Below are 16,374 nucleotides of genomic sequence, written 5' to 3' on the forward strand. Positions count from 1 at the left end.
AAATAAAAAATACTGATACCTCAGTAGTTTTGCTAGTTTTCTCCAGTAAATTCCAGCTTCCTCGTGCCTATTTTCTGTAATCCAACTTGCAGTCATCCCTATTAAATTCCAACTTCCTCGTGCCTATTTTCTATACTCCAACTTGTAGTCATTCCTATTGACAAAGTCTCCTTTTACATTCTCGTATTGCCTTAGATCTTAGAATACTTCCTGCACTTTTATATATATTCAGTATGGTTACTATTCTCCTTAAAGATCTGCATACAAAATCCCACTCTTGTTTCTTGAACTTCCTCTATCTACTTAAATCACCACCCCTTTCCAGTTTGAATTATAACCTTCTGCTTGTATTATGTACATCAGCCTTAACTGAATAGCTCTAAAATATTCCTTTAAATCTGGTAATCCTAAAGCACCTTATTCTACTAATTAGATCAACTTATCTCACATAACTCTGGCCCTTTTCCTTCCCCGATAAATTCCTTCAACTCTATTAATTATTGTCTACAACCTCTCCTCTAGTTGATAAAAATATCCCTTGCCCATATATAAAATCAAAAAACAGTTTCACTGTTTGTAACTTACTATCCATATACAAGAGCTTTCATTTTCATGGTTCATTGGATCATAGGTAAGTATTAGGCTAGCTGCTCTTGGGGGCCATTTTAAGCATAGCCAATTTCCCTTTCAGGGGGGAGAATCAAACCTTGTACCTTATGTCTCCGAGGTTAACAATGTAACCACGGTACCAATGCTCAACCCAGTTTTTGTATTATGTTTTGTTTAGTCACTTCTCACATATTCTTTGCTGCCATAACAGAAGCCTTTTCAATCCATATTCCTAAATACTTCATCTTGACATGTCCCTATAAACAGGAGCACTGCTGAACCAATTCATGTCTAGGTACATACTTTAATAAAGATAAAACAAAGGCTATAATCACAATTTCATATCCTGAAAAGATCTGAAACTTTCTCAAGATGCTCCACATCAATGAAATGCCGATGCTCCACATCAATGAAATGTCCTTTTCGGGATTTATCAGGAAAAACATACTGATTGCAAATAATCTAACTTTTCTTGATTACCATAGCAATTATATCCTTGCATTTCTGGGTCCTGTATTTTCTTTGTCAATAGCACTAAATATAAAGCAAATAACAAAAAGGAAACAGGACACCCCTGCCTGGTTCCTCTATTCAAACAACTTATCACAAGAACTCTCGCACTTTAATTATTGCCTCAGACCCTTCGTATATCCTCTTAATTAACTTTATTAATGTATCAGGGAATGCAGATGCTTCCACTACCCTACTCATAAAATCTCAGCTTACTCACTTGAAGGCTTTCTCTGACAGAAGACCCAACAACAATGGAATTTTCTTGCATTCTACTTCCTCTGGATCATCGTTCTATCAATGTTGTCATATGTTTTGTCTCCACAAAACCACACCGATACATATCTATCACTTTTAGCAGCATATTCACCATTCCTTTATAACCATTGTTTAAAATTGAAATGGGTTTGTATGAAGCTGGGTCTGATGGGTCTTTACTATGCTTATACAATACAGCCACCACAACTTTCTTATAACATTTTGGCGGGTCCCCTCATTCTAAAATACTGTTGAACAAGATCTTCACTACATTCTTCCCTCCTAACTTCCAAACTTCCAAATGAATACCATTTGTTGCCGGAGACTTTCCTGAAGACTGATTATACTGAAGACTGATTCCAATCTCATCCACACCTATCACTAACCTTGGCATAATTACATCTTCCATAAATACTTCCATTTATGTTCTTTCGGATTTCCACATTTCTCTTCTTCTTTTGGCTTTTCCTGGTTAGGGGTTGCCACAGCAGATCACCTGCCCACTCATGATTGGCAGTGGAGTTTTACGGTGTTGAGTTGCCAGCCTAACGCCCAACCTTCCACGGAAGGCACACGCATACACACACTCATACCTAGGGCCAATTTAGAGTGTCCAATCCACCTGCTTTGGGATGTCTTTAGGATATGGAAGGAAACTGGAGCACCCGGAGTAAACCCTCAAGACCACAGGGAGGACATGCAGACTCCACACAGAAGGCACCCCAGCTGAGAATTGAACCGGAGAACCTCTTACTATGAGGCGGCAATGCTAACCACTGCACCACCGTGGCCGCCCGATTTACATATTTCTCTGCTTCAGAATTTTTTACGCAAATTTGTCTAAAATATCATTAATACATCTGCAGGATTTCTGGTTACTTTTCTTGTTATAGGCTCTCTAAGTCTGGCAACAAACCTTTATATTTTCTGTTGATTAAATCATTGTGCTAAAAGTTTTTCTGCTCTGAAGCTATAAGCAAAAAAAAGTTGCTTATCAGAATCTTTCTAAATCTGCATATTCTGCAAATACTCATTTATTTTCCCTTTAGCACTTTACATTTGTGTCTCTTATTCTTTGAGATTTCCCTTATTCTGTAATACTTTAACCTTTGTTAGTCCTTCTAAGTAATTCCTGTTATACGTTCATTAAGCATGGTAACTTGCCTGGTAGTTAGGAGGTCCTCAGTCCTTAAGTAGTTCTCGTTGGATTTCATTATCCTGTTATTTGGCTAGTAATTCCTTTGGCTTTCACGGAACAGTTGTGGCTTCTCCTGGTCTGAGGTGAAGAGGTCTGATCTATAGCTTCTTTCTCCCTCTCGTCCAGTTAAAGAAAAGACAAACACTTGGTTCTCCTTTAAGTTCAAAGATCCTTACCGGCAGATGAGCGCTGTCAACTTGGTCCCCCCTCACTATTGCATATCAAGTTCCATTCCCAACTGTGCAATATTCCCTTCTGAAAGCTGATCATTTTTTCCTAAAATTTTCTTAAACTCCATAATATCAGTTTTTGGTGGAATATAAATGCATACCAGACTAATCCTCCTCCTTTGCCAATAGTCCCTTACTATCACAAATCTATTATAGTATTTTTGCCCATATTATATCAGTATTGAAGCCCTTCTAGCAATGAGTGTATTTACTCTCCTTTTCCTTTATCCCTGATACTCTGTCAAATATCTATCTTGAAATCATTTCTTTGTCAAATTAAGATGCTCATTTATTTCCACGTGTCTCCTACAGCACTGCTACTTGCACTCTACATTTCACTCAGAACAGACTGTACAGCCGCTTTCAGCTGCAGACTTCTTGACTCAATTGAACATTTGCTAATGGAAAAAAAAACTGAAAATCTGTACATATCTAAGAAAAAAACTTGTATATAGCTTAAGCCAATGGCATTAATCAGAGATTCACCATTATATAAATAAGAGAGAGTATCTTAATTCTTCTTATAATACAACCAGTGCACTTTTACACCCCAACTCAGCAGCACAAGATCACAGTATAGTAACATTAAACTTGCTTTTGTTTAGCCTTTTCATTGTACTGTAAAACACACCTCTCAACTGTACAGATTTTCACAGATGTCCAGATTTTTGCAATTTATTTTTGGTCCGTTTTTCATAAAACTGTGGTTTTCTGGCAAGTTAGTGGCAAATCATTAAAGACTGAAGTTAGAAAATAATGACAGACATTTGAGATGCATACTTCATACCCTTCAAAAAATTTATGCTAATGCAAAACCTGTTATAAGCAAAGCCTATATGTCTTACAAGAAAAAAAAAATATTTACTTTAGTATACAACAGTCACTGAAAAGACTCCCCCCACCCCCATTTAAAATACCCCTGAGTGCACAATTCACAAAACTGCTTTACTAATATAACATGCAGTTTATAACTACTCCGTGTTAAACTGGAACTTGGTATAATGCAATGTAAGCAAATGGAGCTTTTTTCCACAGGCCACCGTTGAAAATGTGTATTACCTAGTCAGATTTTCCCAGTAAACAAAGACAAATAAATAAGAATAAATATACATCATGATTATTTTTTTTTTTTTTTTTTTTTTTTTTTACAAATACTAATAACAAAAATTAGTTTACTTAGTTACTTCTTTCCCCTTTTAGTGTCCTTCTAAACATTAATGACAGAGTGCGGTATATAATTTATAGTATATACACAAGTTTAACAAAGTCAACACAAGTCCAGTCTTTTACAGCCACTTTTTCTTCAAAGGTTGTATTTCACAAATGTAACTGATGATTTATTGTCTATTTATTCACAAATTTCAGTGTTTTGTTCATTTCCATCTCCCAACGACCAGGCTCTGGTTCAAGTCCAAGGTACTCCTGATTTTTCTGATTCTCTCTCTCTCAAGCATTTTCCTTTTGAACATAGGAAAAGAACTGGAAAAGTCTCTCTACGAAGTGTACTGTCAGAGAAATAAGAAACATAGTCCTCTTCTGTTTGCGGACTCACTTTTTGTTGGATAAACTTTTTTTATTTTCTCTGTAGCCTGTTTTACATCAAAAATGTCTTTGATCCTCCAGGAAAAAAAAATACTTTGAAGACAGCTGGATACAGCAGTTTGAGTCTCACACCTGCCTCTCAACATTTTCTGACTGCTGGGATAAATTTGCTTCTCTTCTGTCTGGTGTACAATGAATTCAGGTATGCGCCGCTTAACGTCCGGGATAGGTTTTATCCCACAGAATGTTAAGCGGTTCAGACATTAAGCAAACACCCTATACTTTGCAGTGTGCCTTGCTTAACATCTGTCTGCACAATGGCCATTCGATTTATGTCCATTTGGCGCGCTATGGACGTAAATGCAGTCGGACATTGTGCAGAAGGACATTAAGTGGCGCACAGCTGTAATCATTTTCAAAAAACACTCTGCCTCCATTTTTTCATACTTTGCCCTTCTGCCCCAATTCTGTCAGGATAAACTCTTTCTGCTGGTATGACTGCATCCTTACTAATACAGGCCTTGGCGAACTTCTCATGGACAGATTTGGAGCACACACTTAATGTGCCCTTTCAATTAACACATCTAGCTGTGGAACAGCAGTCATACTGCTTAATAGTGCCTTCATAAAATGAATACAGTCTGTTCTTTGCAGTTTTTCTGGCACTTTAAAAAAATCACAGATTTTCTCTGCCTGCTCTTGTCTTCCAATTCAACTATTTTTTTGAAACAGCTCTTCTAGTAAAGCCTCATACTCAGCCAGCTTTTTCTCTTCATTTCAGCCTCTGATTTTTGCAGTTAATCAGCTCATTTGAACAGCTAGTTGAACTTCTATTTTTCCAGCCTTTTATTATTTCAGACGATACATTCCCTTGTTTCATTTATTTTATTCACCTCTAAGTACATTATATTTATTTTTTTCCTCTAAATTACTGGAAGCCATCTCAAATCAAAGCTAAAGGCTGACTTGCTTTTTGCCAAACAGTTAGTTTTTTCTCTCCATTTTCTCTGGTTGATTTTTTTTTCAGGTTTTCCAAATTTCATCTTTTTGGCCATCCAAACAGTGTACTTACTAGCCAGTAAGTAAATTTTACCCCAAAACAGTTTCAATGGCACTCCATTTTCTCAGTTTATACTGACAGAGCTGAAGTTAAATGGTTGATCACTGTGCAGCTATCTTAGAAGTCCAATCCTTCAGAATTTTTAAGACTGCAGGTAAATGTTGCACCATCAGTTATCCCCCTCACAAAATTAGAAGTGGGGTATTTCTTTTTTTCTTGGAGAACTGGAATAGTCAGAAAAAAAGAAGCAGAAGCTGTAGGGTACCAGAGAAACGAACAGCAGGTCAATGCATGTTGCCTGCTTGGGCTATCCTTGACCTGTCCTTAAAGGTCTCTCTAGACAGGACTTCACCCTGGAAGTGCATGTGGGGGAGGGGGGTCAAGAATGCCAACATGCTTTGCCTTTTTTTTTTTTTTTGTCAAATTTCTTTTTATAATTTTTTTCAATGAGACACAAAAACAAAGAACAAGAAATTAATTCCACAGGTATCCAAAATGTTCAAAGAAAAACTTAAGATTTCTCAACTGAGAATAAAATAAAGGAGGAAAAATTGAGTCATACTACACCAAGCAGGTACATTCTTGAGCATGCTGTCCTAGCTGTAGAATAATCAAAGACAAGGCTGAGGTAGGCTATGTGAAAGGACTCCACAAATTTTATGGTTAGAATCCTTAAAGAGCTTCATTTATCCCAGAATCTGACAACTTTTCTACAGCCTGGTCCACAGTGAAAGACTGCAACTGGGATAGGTGAGACAGGCAACTGGGATAGGTGAGACAGGCAATCAAGTGATCTCAATTCCAGAGCTGTATAAAGTAAAGTAAAGCACTCTTGACCACAGATCAAAGCCTTAAACTACCCTGTTAGAAGATAAGGTGTAAAAAGGTTTTGGCCTTTTAAGACCAAGGTTGCACCAACTGGATCACATAAGAATCAGCCCTACAATACCTAATCAGGCTGCTTTAACCCTACATTATGGTTATATATAATATCCACCTTCAGAGGAGCACAAAATGATACATTTGGTGAATACTACCAAGCTAGCAGGATGTCAGCCTTCAAGACTGGTTGCAGTAGAGAGAGAGTAGAGTAAACTGAGGGTGGTGGATGTAGATACACAACTCTCTTCATCTGTCTGGCTCTTGGAAAGTTATTTAGGCATTTTAGATATTAAGGCACACATACAATAGTTTGGTCCATATTGTACAAGTGTATGGGCCTCCTCAAGGAAAGGATCAACAGGACAGGAGCTATAAGGAAGGGAAGGTCTCCTTATCACTGTCTGTCTGACTGTTCCTACAATGAGGGCCTCTTGATCTTCACAACTATCTTCACAGAACAGAAAGTTTGGGGAATCATCCTCTACCAAGCCATCTCAAAGGGGATGGCCTAGAATCATGCAGCATGCAAGGCAACACAAGCAGGTGAACATTGGGCTTCAGGGTCCTCACAAGCAAGGTACCTCACACTAAATGCGGGGTTTGGTTGTGAGAAGCACGTGTGGGTCTTTGCACCAATATCAAATGACACTCCCAAGACTGTTTCAGCAGCTTCAAGGAAATGTTTCATCAGACAAACAGAATACATATATCTAACATCAAGGCCAGCCTCAGAGGTTCAAACAGCAGATTACCTCCCCCAACCCAATGGCAAGTTCCTCTACCTTAGCCAGCAAGTCACACTCTATTCAAGGTAGGATGGAGGGGTAAGTGTCCCAGGTCCCAAGATAAAATATTGAACCATGACAGGTAGTCAAGTATGATGACTCAAATGCAGGACAGCCAGGGCAGACAGCACAGGAAGCACCTGCAAGGTGGTTGTTGAGGGTACACATCCTGTGCTCTTTTCCCCACTTTGTGACAACAGATGCAAGGTGAAGATCTTACAAGTTGAAAAGGAGCTCACACAACTTGTAAGGAAGCTTTAGTTATAGGTTCATACTAGGCTATCTGCCCTAGGGCATTTATAAGCCTAGCCAGAGTGTGTTTGGCTTTCGCCACCCATTTTAAATTAATTTTGCTATGTCCTTTTTCAAGGTTAGTATACTGTGCCTCTGTCTAACAGTGACACAGAAGTGATACCCGGGGTAAACCTACGATCTCCCATCCACTCATCAAGATTCCTCTTGAAGAGAGTCAATGAGGGAGCCTCTGGGTTATGAATCTGTCCCTCCAGCATGTCCTATTTATTTCAGTGCTGAGGTTCAAGTCTCTCGAGCACGTAGCTCGATGGGATTTGGATTTTCTGAGGTGCAGCATGTCTATTAATTCCGGGTTGGACATGGCTTTATACATCAGGCACAGATCGCCTCTGAGCAGGCGGTATGCCACTGAGTAGAGCTGGAGTTTCTTTAACCGGGCAGCATATGGCATCTGTTTGAGCCCTTTGATCCTCTTGGTGAGGTACTTTTGGGGTCTTTCCAGTTGCTGCAGGTGTCTGGTAAGGTACATTCCAAAAGGGGCATTGTACTCAATTATGGGCCTGATGGATGAGTAAAGAGGCATGATGACCTCCCCTGATCTAGATATGAATCCCTTCATGATTAGGTGGGCTATATAAAATGTTTTTCTAACCACTTTGGCCACGTGGTTGTCAAATGAGAGATTGCTATCAACTTGGGTCCCCAGGTCCCTAATTACTTCTTCTGTACTTAATGGATTACCACTTGTGGTAATTTGTGGGCACTTTGTTTTTGCCAAAGGGGATGACTATACACTTTTTGGTGTTTAGCTTGTGGCCATGGCTCTGGCACCAGTTGTCTGTTTCTATGAGGCCCTTTTGGAGGATGCTTGTGTCGGCTGGAGAGTCGATTATGGCGCCCAGTTTGCAGTCATCTGTGAACTTGGTCAGCCACAGTCCTTCCATGTTGGCCTGTACCTCCGAGAAATATATGCCGAACAAGAAAGGTCCCAGGACTGAGCCTTGTGGGACGCCACTTGCAACTGGTTTGGAGTCTGACATGGCTCCAGCAATTCTAACCATGTGGGTTCTGTCCTTGAGCCAGTTTGCAACCCATCTAGTGACATAGAGGTTTATATTTAAGCTAGTGAGCTTATCTATAATGCCCGAGTGGGGTACTGTATCGAAGGCTTTTGCGAGGTCCAGGTAGGCTGTGTGGACCACCTTCCCTTCGTCAATGGCCTTGGTGACTGTTTCAAAGAAATCAACCAGGTTTAAGAGGCAGGATCTGCCCTTAACAAAACCGAACTGGGTAGGATCCAGTGTCTGTAGGTCCCCAATATCTTTATTTATGAGGTCCATGATGATCCTTTCCACAGCTTTGCAGACCAAGCTAGTCAGGCTTATGGGGCGATAGTTTCCAGGATCCGTTGAGGCACCACCTTTGTGGAGAGGGACCACTGTTGCTGTACCCCACTCTTTGGGTACATATCCTGTAGTAAGGCTGAGACTGAACAGTAGTTTTATGTTTGGGTTTAGCTCTTCTTGGAGTTTATGTAGGACGCAGCCCGGGACACCGTCTGGTCCCATTGATGCTGTGTTTTTTTGCTTTGGAGAGGGCAGCTCTTACCTGAGCATCTGAAATGTCAGGGGGGGCAGCACTCTGCTGGGATAGATATTTGCCCTTTTGGTGGGGAGAGGGGGGGATGTTTGCACTGAACCTGTCAGCTAGGATGTTGGCAATGTCTGTGGGTTTGGTGTATTTTTTGTTTTGAGCATATCTGGGAATTCCCACCCAGGTTCCTAACATAACTAAAGAAAGCCTTGCGATTATCATTTGTGTCCTGTGCAATTTTTCTCTCGAAGCTGGCCTTAAGACGATTTTATGAGTGCCCATAGTTTTTTGCTAATACTGATCAGAGATGCCTTCCCTTTTTGGGATTTTGCTCTATCATGTAGTAGCTTCCTCCTTCTATTGTACAGTTTGTTTATGGCTGGGGTCCACCAGACAGGACGTCTGCCTTTGGAGGATTGGGTCTTGATTTTATTTGGGATTGCATGATCCATGCATTCCTGAAGGTGTTCCTAGAATGTGTTTATAAAGGATTCTGCGGTCTGGGCCGTATTTTCCACAGGCCCGGGGGCATTGAAGGATTCCACCTCGGTTTTGAGGAGTGTGAAATTTGCTTTGGAGAAGTTTTTCACTGTGGTTTTCAGGGCAGGGGGTGGAGTCGGGATGTGAATATCCAGTGAAATTAGTTTATGGTCTGATCTTACCAGTGAGGGATACACTTCTGGTCTGGAGCATAGAGTCCCCAAGTTGGTGATGATCAGGTCCAGTATGTTTTCCCCTCTTGTGGGAGTGGTAACAAGTTGTTCCATAGCATTTGCGTTTATAAATTCTAGGAACCTTTGGGCTAGGGTGTTGGAGCTAGAGTAATGCTCCCAGTCTATGTTTGGGTAGTTGAAGTCGCTCAATATAATGGTGTTTGGAGAGACCTTCATATTTTCCAGTGTTCTCAGGAAGGCCGAGTGGGGTTCCTGGGTTTGGGAGGGTGGTCTGTAGCAGGCTATAAACTGGAAGGCAGTTTTACCCACTGTTAGTTGCACATGGATAGTCTCTGATGCTTCGTGCTGTGCCACCAACCTGGAGGTGTGGGTATCTTTGACGAATATTGACACTCCCCCTCCTTTTGTGGTTCGGTCCAAGTTTTTGGGCCGAAAAGCATGGTATGAGGTATAAAGTACAGTTTTGTACCTACCATAAATGTAGATGTCCGATAGGTATGCATCTGCAGTCATAACATATGGGTTGTCCTGCCTCAGGCAGCCCTTCGGTCGGACGGATTCCAAAGTCTGGGTCTGGCCTCGGCTGATGTCGCACTTCACCCGACGTCATAGCTCCTGGGGTATAAAGGCATCAGCCGACGCCATTTTCCTCAGTGTTTCTTGCCCCAGATGCCAGGTGCCCTCTAGGAAGGCTAAATTTGTATAAAAGTAGAAAATTCCAAACAGCAGAAAACAAAAAGTATATATACATACAAACAAATACACCATAATAGATTCCCCCAGCTAGCTAAAAGAGGGGTAAGTACCCTAGGAATACCACAGAGGGGAAGGAGGGTGGGTAATCCTGACTGCAGATGCATACCTATCGGACATCTACATTTATGGTAGGTACAAAACTGTACTATGTCCTTCAAGGATGCATCTGCAGTCATAACATATGGGTAGAATACCATAGCCAAACTGGGGGAGGAGGCACTAAGATAATGTTGGTGTAGTTAAGATCCCTTGTAAAACTGCAGTTGCAAAACCTGCTCGGGATCTGGAGTATAAAGGAAGACTGTAATGCTTGGCAAATGTATGCACGGAGCTCCAAGTAGTAGCTTCTAAAATGTCTTTGGTAGCCACTCCTCGTAGGAAAGCTGTAGTGGTGGCTGTAGCTCTTGTGGAGTGAGGCCTGATATTTTCAGGAGTTGTCTTTCCATGAAATGAGTAGCAGAATCGAATGCAATTTCCTATCCATTTTGAGATTGTCTGTTTTGAAATTGCTTTTCCTTGCACTCCTGTTGCATATGCTACCAGAAGCTGGTCAGTTTTTCTGCTGGTCTTAGTTCTGTCCAGATAGTAGCGCAGTTGTCTGTGTACATCCAAGGTGTGTAGTAGTTTTTCCCCCCTGTTCTGTGGGTTAGGGAAGAATGTAGGTAAATTAATAGCTTGGTTCAAGGATAATCCAAAAGCAAGGAAACAGTCTTAAACAGCGAACACACGGATTTTATTCACAGAACCAAAGTAGAACACAGATAAAACGTAAACGCTATTGAAAGATCAGAGTGCGTTTTCGTCTACAAAAACTGTAAGACTTCATCAGACCTTGGTGAAGGATACCCTGGATACCACCTTTGGCATGAAAGTAGAGACACTCTATCCTGGTGAAAGATAAGGAAAGGCTGCACTGCCATTAATGCCTGTAACTCGGATACCCTTCTTGCTGAAGTGATTGCTAGCAGGAAGGCAGTTTTCCAAGATAAGAACTGTAAGTCTGCTGTTGCTGCTGGTTCAAAAGGGGGAAGTGTTAATTTTTCTAGCACAAAATTGAGATCCCATGCAGGCAGAGGTGGTTTCCTTGGATGTTTTACATTTTTGATCCCTCTCAAAAATTGTCTGAGGAGAGGATGAGAGAAGACAGGAGGATCCATGTTGTACTCTGCTGAAATTGCGGATGCATGAATCTTAATGGAAGAATAGGACAGGCCATTGTGGAACAGTTCTGCTAAGTATTCTAGGATGTGTGCTAGGTTTGCCAGTGTGACATTTGTTCCCTTTGCTGCACTCCAAATGAGGAATCTCTTCCATTTGGCTGAATATGTTTTCCTTGTGGAGGGTCTGCGAGCCTCCAGGATAATGTCCTTGACCCTCTGAGATAAAACAGGTTGGTTTTGTTTTATGCAATTTTCCAAGCAGTTAGCTGCAGCGTTTTTAAATTTGGATGCAGGGTCTTGTAGCTGTTCTGCGTTAGAAGTAAAGGCCATAGAGGTAGAGGCCATGAGTTCATCCAAGACATGCTTCTCAGTAGTGGGGAGTCCACCCTCCAGGCTTGTGGGTGGTATACTCTTGAGCAGAATTTCTTCAGTTGGTGGTTGAGTGGGGAGGCGAACAGGTCTATCTCTGGCATTCCCCATTTCTTTGTTATGGTTTTGAAGATGTCTGTATGCAGCATCCATTCGTGAGCATCCGTGGAAGTTCTGCTTAAGCTGTCTGCTAGTGAATTCTCTTTTCCTGGTACGAATTTGGCCTGCAGTTGAATGTTGAGATTGAGGCCTAAGTTCCACAGGTCCATTGCCATCCGGCATAGAGGATATGAATGTGTGCCTCCCTGTTTGTTGATGTACCACATGACTGTGGTATTGTCCGTCCTTATCAGCAGGTGTCCTTGCTGGAGGAATGATTTGAATGCCTCGATTGCATGCTTCACTGCCAGCATCTCCTTTAGATTTATGTGTAGATTCAGCTGGTCTTGGGACCATAGGCCTTGGATACACTTGTCTTCCATGTGTGCCCCCCAGCCTAGGTCTAAGGCGTCCGTGGTGATGGTCTGCCTTGGATGTGGTTTGTGGAAAGGCAATCCTCTGTTGGTCTGGCAGGCCTGAGCCCACCACAGGAATTCTTTTTTTTTTTTTTTTTTTTTCTTTTTTTTTTTTCAGGCATGGAATGATTGGTATCAGGGTTTCTAGACTGTGTCTGTGTTGAGACCATACATTCCTTAGGTACCATAGTAATTTTCTCATATGCAGCCTGGCATGTGGGATCAAGATTATGCAGGATGCCATGTAACCCAGGGCCTGCAGGACTTTCCTTGCAGTAAGCTGAGTTTGTCTTGTTAATGCCATGAAGTAGACTGGTAGTTGCTTTTGTTTTTCTTCTGTGAGAAAAGCCATCTGAGTTATTGTGTCCAGTTCTGCACCCAAAAATGTTATCCTTTGGGATGGCACTAGTCTTGACTTTTGTATGTTGACTGTGTATCCCAAGGCTTGCAGCAGTTGTATGACATAGGCCAAATCCTTTATTATTTTTGTCTTGTTGTCCGCTTGTATTAGGCAGTCGTCCAGGTAAGGGTAGATTTGAATTCCCTGTAGCCTGCAATGTGCAATTACTGATGCCAGGCATTTCGTGAATACTCTGGGTGCAGTAGATAAGCCAAAGGGCAATGCTGAGAATTGATAATGCTCTGATCCTGCAAGAAATCTGAGGTGTCTTCTGCAATCTAGTCATATAGGGACGTGCAGGTATGCCTCCTTGAGATCTAGAGTCACCAGCCAAGACTCCTTGCCCAACATGGGAAGAAGTTGCTGTAGGGTCAGCATCTTGAATTTTGGAACAATGAGATATGTGTTCAGTGTGGACACGTCGAGAATAGGCCTCCATTGATTTTCTTTTCTTGGTACAAGGAAGAGTCTGGAATAAAATCCTTGGCCTTGTTCCATAGATGGTACCTTTTCTATTGCTCTCATCCTTAGTAAGTTGATGATTTGTGCTAGAGCCTCTGATTTCTGGCTTGGTGGAAGGTTTGGCATTCCTCTCTTTTTTGGTAAAGTGTGGAAGTGAAACCTGTAGCCTTTGTCTATTGTTTGCAAAGTCCACTTGTCTCCTGTAATGGAATGCCAGTTTTTGAAAATAAAGCTAGCTTTCCGCCCAAGGGTGCTTCCAATTGTTCCCTGGTAGGCAGAATCAGAGCCAAGTCATTGTGTCTGTCCTGTGGAAGTGGTTGCAGTCGCAGCTGTGGCGGCACTTCTCTGGTTGGCAGGTTGCCACTGACGACCCCTGTAGGCACCCCTTGATTGACCTCTGCCTCTTGGGCGTCTATTTCTGCCTCTCTGTGCTCTGGAGGTGTCTGGAAAGGACCAATTCTTTGAAGGCCAATTTCTGCTGAACCTTGGAGGTTGGACTTGCAGAAAATCCTTGACTGTTTGGACAGATTTTGCTTTTTCTTCCACTTTCTTTAGAACCTCCTGTGCAGGGGAGCCAAATAAACTTTGTTTCTCCATAAGGGCATCTAGGAGTTTAGACTTAACATGGTCTGGCAAGGATTGCTCTTTTAGCCAGGCATGCCTTCGAATCACTGCTCCAGTCATAGCTGATCTAAATGAAGCCTCCAGTGCATCATAGCCACATTTTAAGAAATGATTACTGACCTGCTGAGAGTTGTGTACCAAATCCTGAAGGGACTTGCGGTCTAAAGGTTTAGGAGAGGAAAGCTTTTTATTCAGCTGATCTAACAAAAATTCCTGGTACTGTATCATGTGAAATTGACAGTTTAAAGCCCTGGCAGAAAGAGTAGCAGATGTATAAACCTTTTTACCCCATCTCTCTAATGCTCTTGATTCTCTTTCAGAGGGTAGGGGATTTTTGGCAGAGGCAGCTGCAACACCTTTAGGGCCCTGAGAAATGGTTTCTGGGTCTGCAGCATGGGCGTTATACAAGTGGAAGTGAGAATCCGGGACCCTGTAATATCTGTCAGGTTTGGCAGGGGCCGGGGGAAGAGAGTCAGGGGCAGAACTGGCATCATTGTATGCATCATCAACAACTGATAGTACAGGAGGTATGGCTAAAGGCCTATTCTGTGGTAAGTGTAAAAAAGTCCTTAGCCTTTTCCTAGAATCAGAAAAATCCTGACCCTGCCATTGGAAGTGCTCCCTCATTCAGTGTAGAGTTTCCCCAAATGAAAATTCTTCTGGAGGGGAGGCAGAAGGAATGGAGTCTTCTGCATCAGAATCCTCATAAGGTGAGTATGGTCCTTCCTGATGATCTGATAAATCTGAACCATCCGAGGAATAGTCAGAGGAGAGAGGTTCAGGGGGTTCAGTCCTAGGCCTCTTTTCAGGAGGGGGTTGTGAGGCCCTGTCTGGGTGAGGTTGGGATCCCCTGATCAGAGAAATAAGGTCCTCAGCAAGGCTGAGAATCTGAGAACTTGAGGTAGGTCTGTGAGAGGGAGCTTTTGTAGGTAAGGCCTTGGAAAGTTTAGCTGCTTTAGCCCTGGAGAAGGCCTTGATAGACATAGAAGCAGGGGGTCTAGCTGCCCCACGTGCAGGAGTAGAGATGTCCAACGGAATGGTGTCGGACAAATCTTGTGTGCCTGCTTCTTTGGTAGGAATTTCTGTAGCCGACTCAGCCGGGGCCTGTGTGGCCTCGGTTGTCGGAGGCATGCTTTCGGCCGAAGGGAGAACCGAGGTCTCGGTTTCAACTGAAACCGAGACACTCGCGGTAGGCCTAACCGTGGTTTCAGCCGAAACCACGGGCCGCGAGTGTCGGTCCTTTTCCTTGCGTTTTTTAGCTAAATGTGAAGTCGGAGTCTCCGACGGCAATTTATATGCAAAAGCGGAGCCAAAAAACTCTTCAGCAAACTCCGACCGACTTCTAAGTGTCCGTCGGTTGAAGGAAGCACAGGCTAAACAAGCTGATACGTCGTGGTCTGGGCCTAAGCAAGGAAGGCAGTAAGAGTGGAAATCCTTATGAGGTATTTGTTTCCCACAAGTTAAACAATTATTTGTCTGACATCGGCTGAGGCAAGAAAGAGTCCCCAACGGGGTACTTAGCTTTTTTAGAAGTCTTCGGTAGCTGAAATCTCTGGATCTGACCGACCGGCACTTGCGAACAGCTTCTGCTTCGGGCACCGCGCAGCAAGAAAGACTGAGGAAAATGGTGTCTGCTGATGCCTTTATACCCAAGGAGCTATGACGTCGGGTGAAGTGCGACATCAGCCGAGGCCAGACCCAGACTTTGGAATCCGGCCGACCGAAGGGCTGCCTGAGGCAGGACAACCCATATGTTATGACTGCAGATGCATCCTTGAAGGACATCCTGGTAGTGCTGGGGTGCTCTCGGGAGCCTTGAACCAGGTTTCTGTTACTGCACAGATATCGATGTTCTCCATGCTAAGGTGAGTTTCGAGTGCGTGCATCTTGAGGTTTAGACTTCTGGCATTGAGTAGCATTACTCTTAGTTTCTTATCCCTTGTGATACCTATGGAGGTGGGTTTGTATTTTGAGCCTTGCCTAAAAAAGGCACTATGTGGGTAGCAAGAACCTTTGCCAATATCCGAAAGCCCAGGGGTGACAGGTGCAAGCCGTCCCTAGCGAAACATCGTGACTTGTCGAGCATGTCATCCCAGGCTGACAGGCATTGGATCCCCTTTGAATAACACCAATACTTAAGCCAATTGTTGAAATTGATCATCTTATCTTCAATATTGTGGCATCATTCTTGATGAGGGTAAGATGCTACTCAAGGTCAGGGTCATACCGGCCTGGGCTACATGCTCAGAGAGCTCCTCTATGTCTCTTTTCATGTAGTCCAGGGAGGTACGTCTCAGGTCATTCACACCAGCATGGACAATGACTGAGTCATATTTGTACTTGCCTTGGAGTGACCTGAGTGCTTGTGTTATGTGGCGGATCCTAGCGCCCGACAGGCAGCTCACCATGACCTTCTCCTTGTTCAGCCTGGTGAGCGGGACGTCAGTGTGCCTGACGATAGAGTCACCTATTACAAGTGTATCAGGTGTGTT

General features: G+C 42.7%; 1 protein-coding gene across 2 annotated transcripts in view; it reads right to left on the reverse strand.

Moving 5' to 3' along the window:
- Positions 1 to 16,374, reverse strand: part of GOLGB1 (golgin B1) — a 1,744,011-nt gene that overhangs the window by 1,624,117 nt on the left and 103,520 nt on the right. The window lies entirely within an intron of this gene.

The sequence above is a fragment of the Protopterus annectens genome, chromosome 11.part0 (genome assembly GCF_019279795.1).
Source record: "Protopterus annectens isolate FY-2018-M chromosome 11.part0, PAN1.0, whole genome shotgun sequence".
NCBI classification, from domain to species: domain Eukaryota; kingdom Metazoa; phylum Chordata; order Ceratodontiformes; family Protopteridae; genus Protopterus; species Protopterus annectens.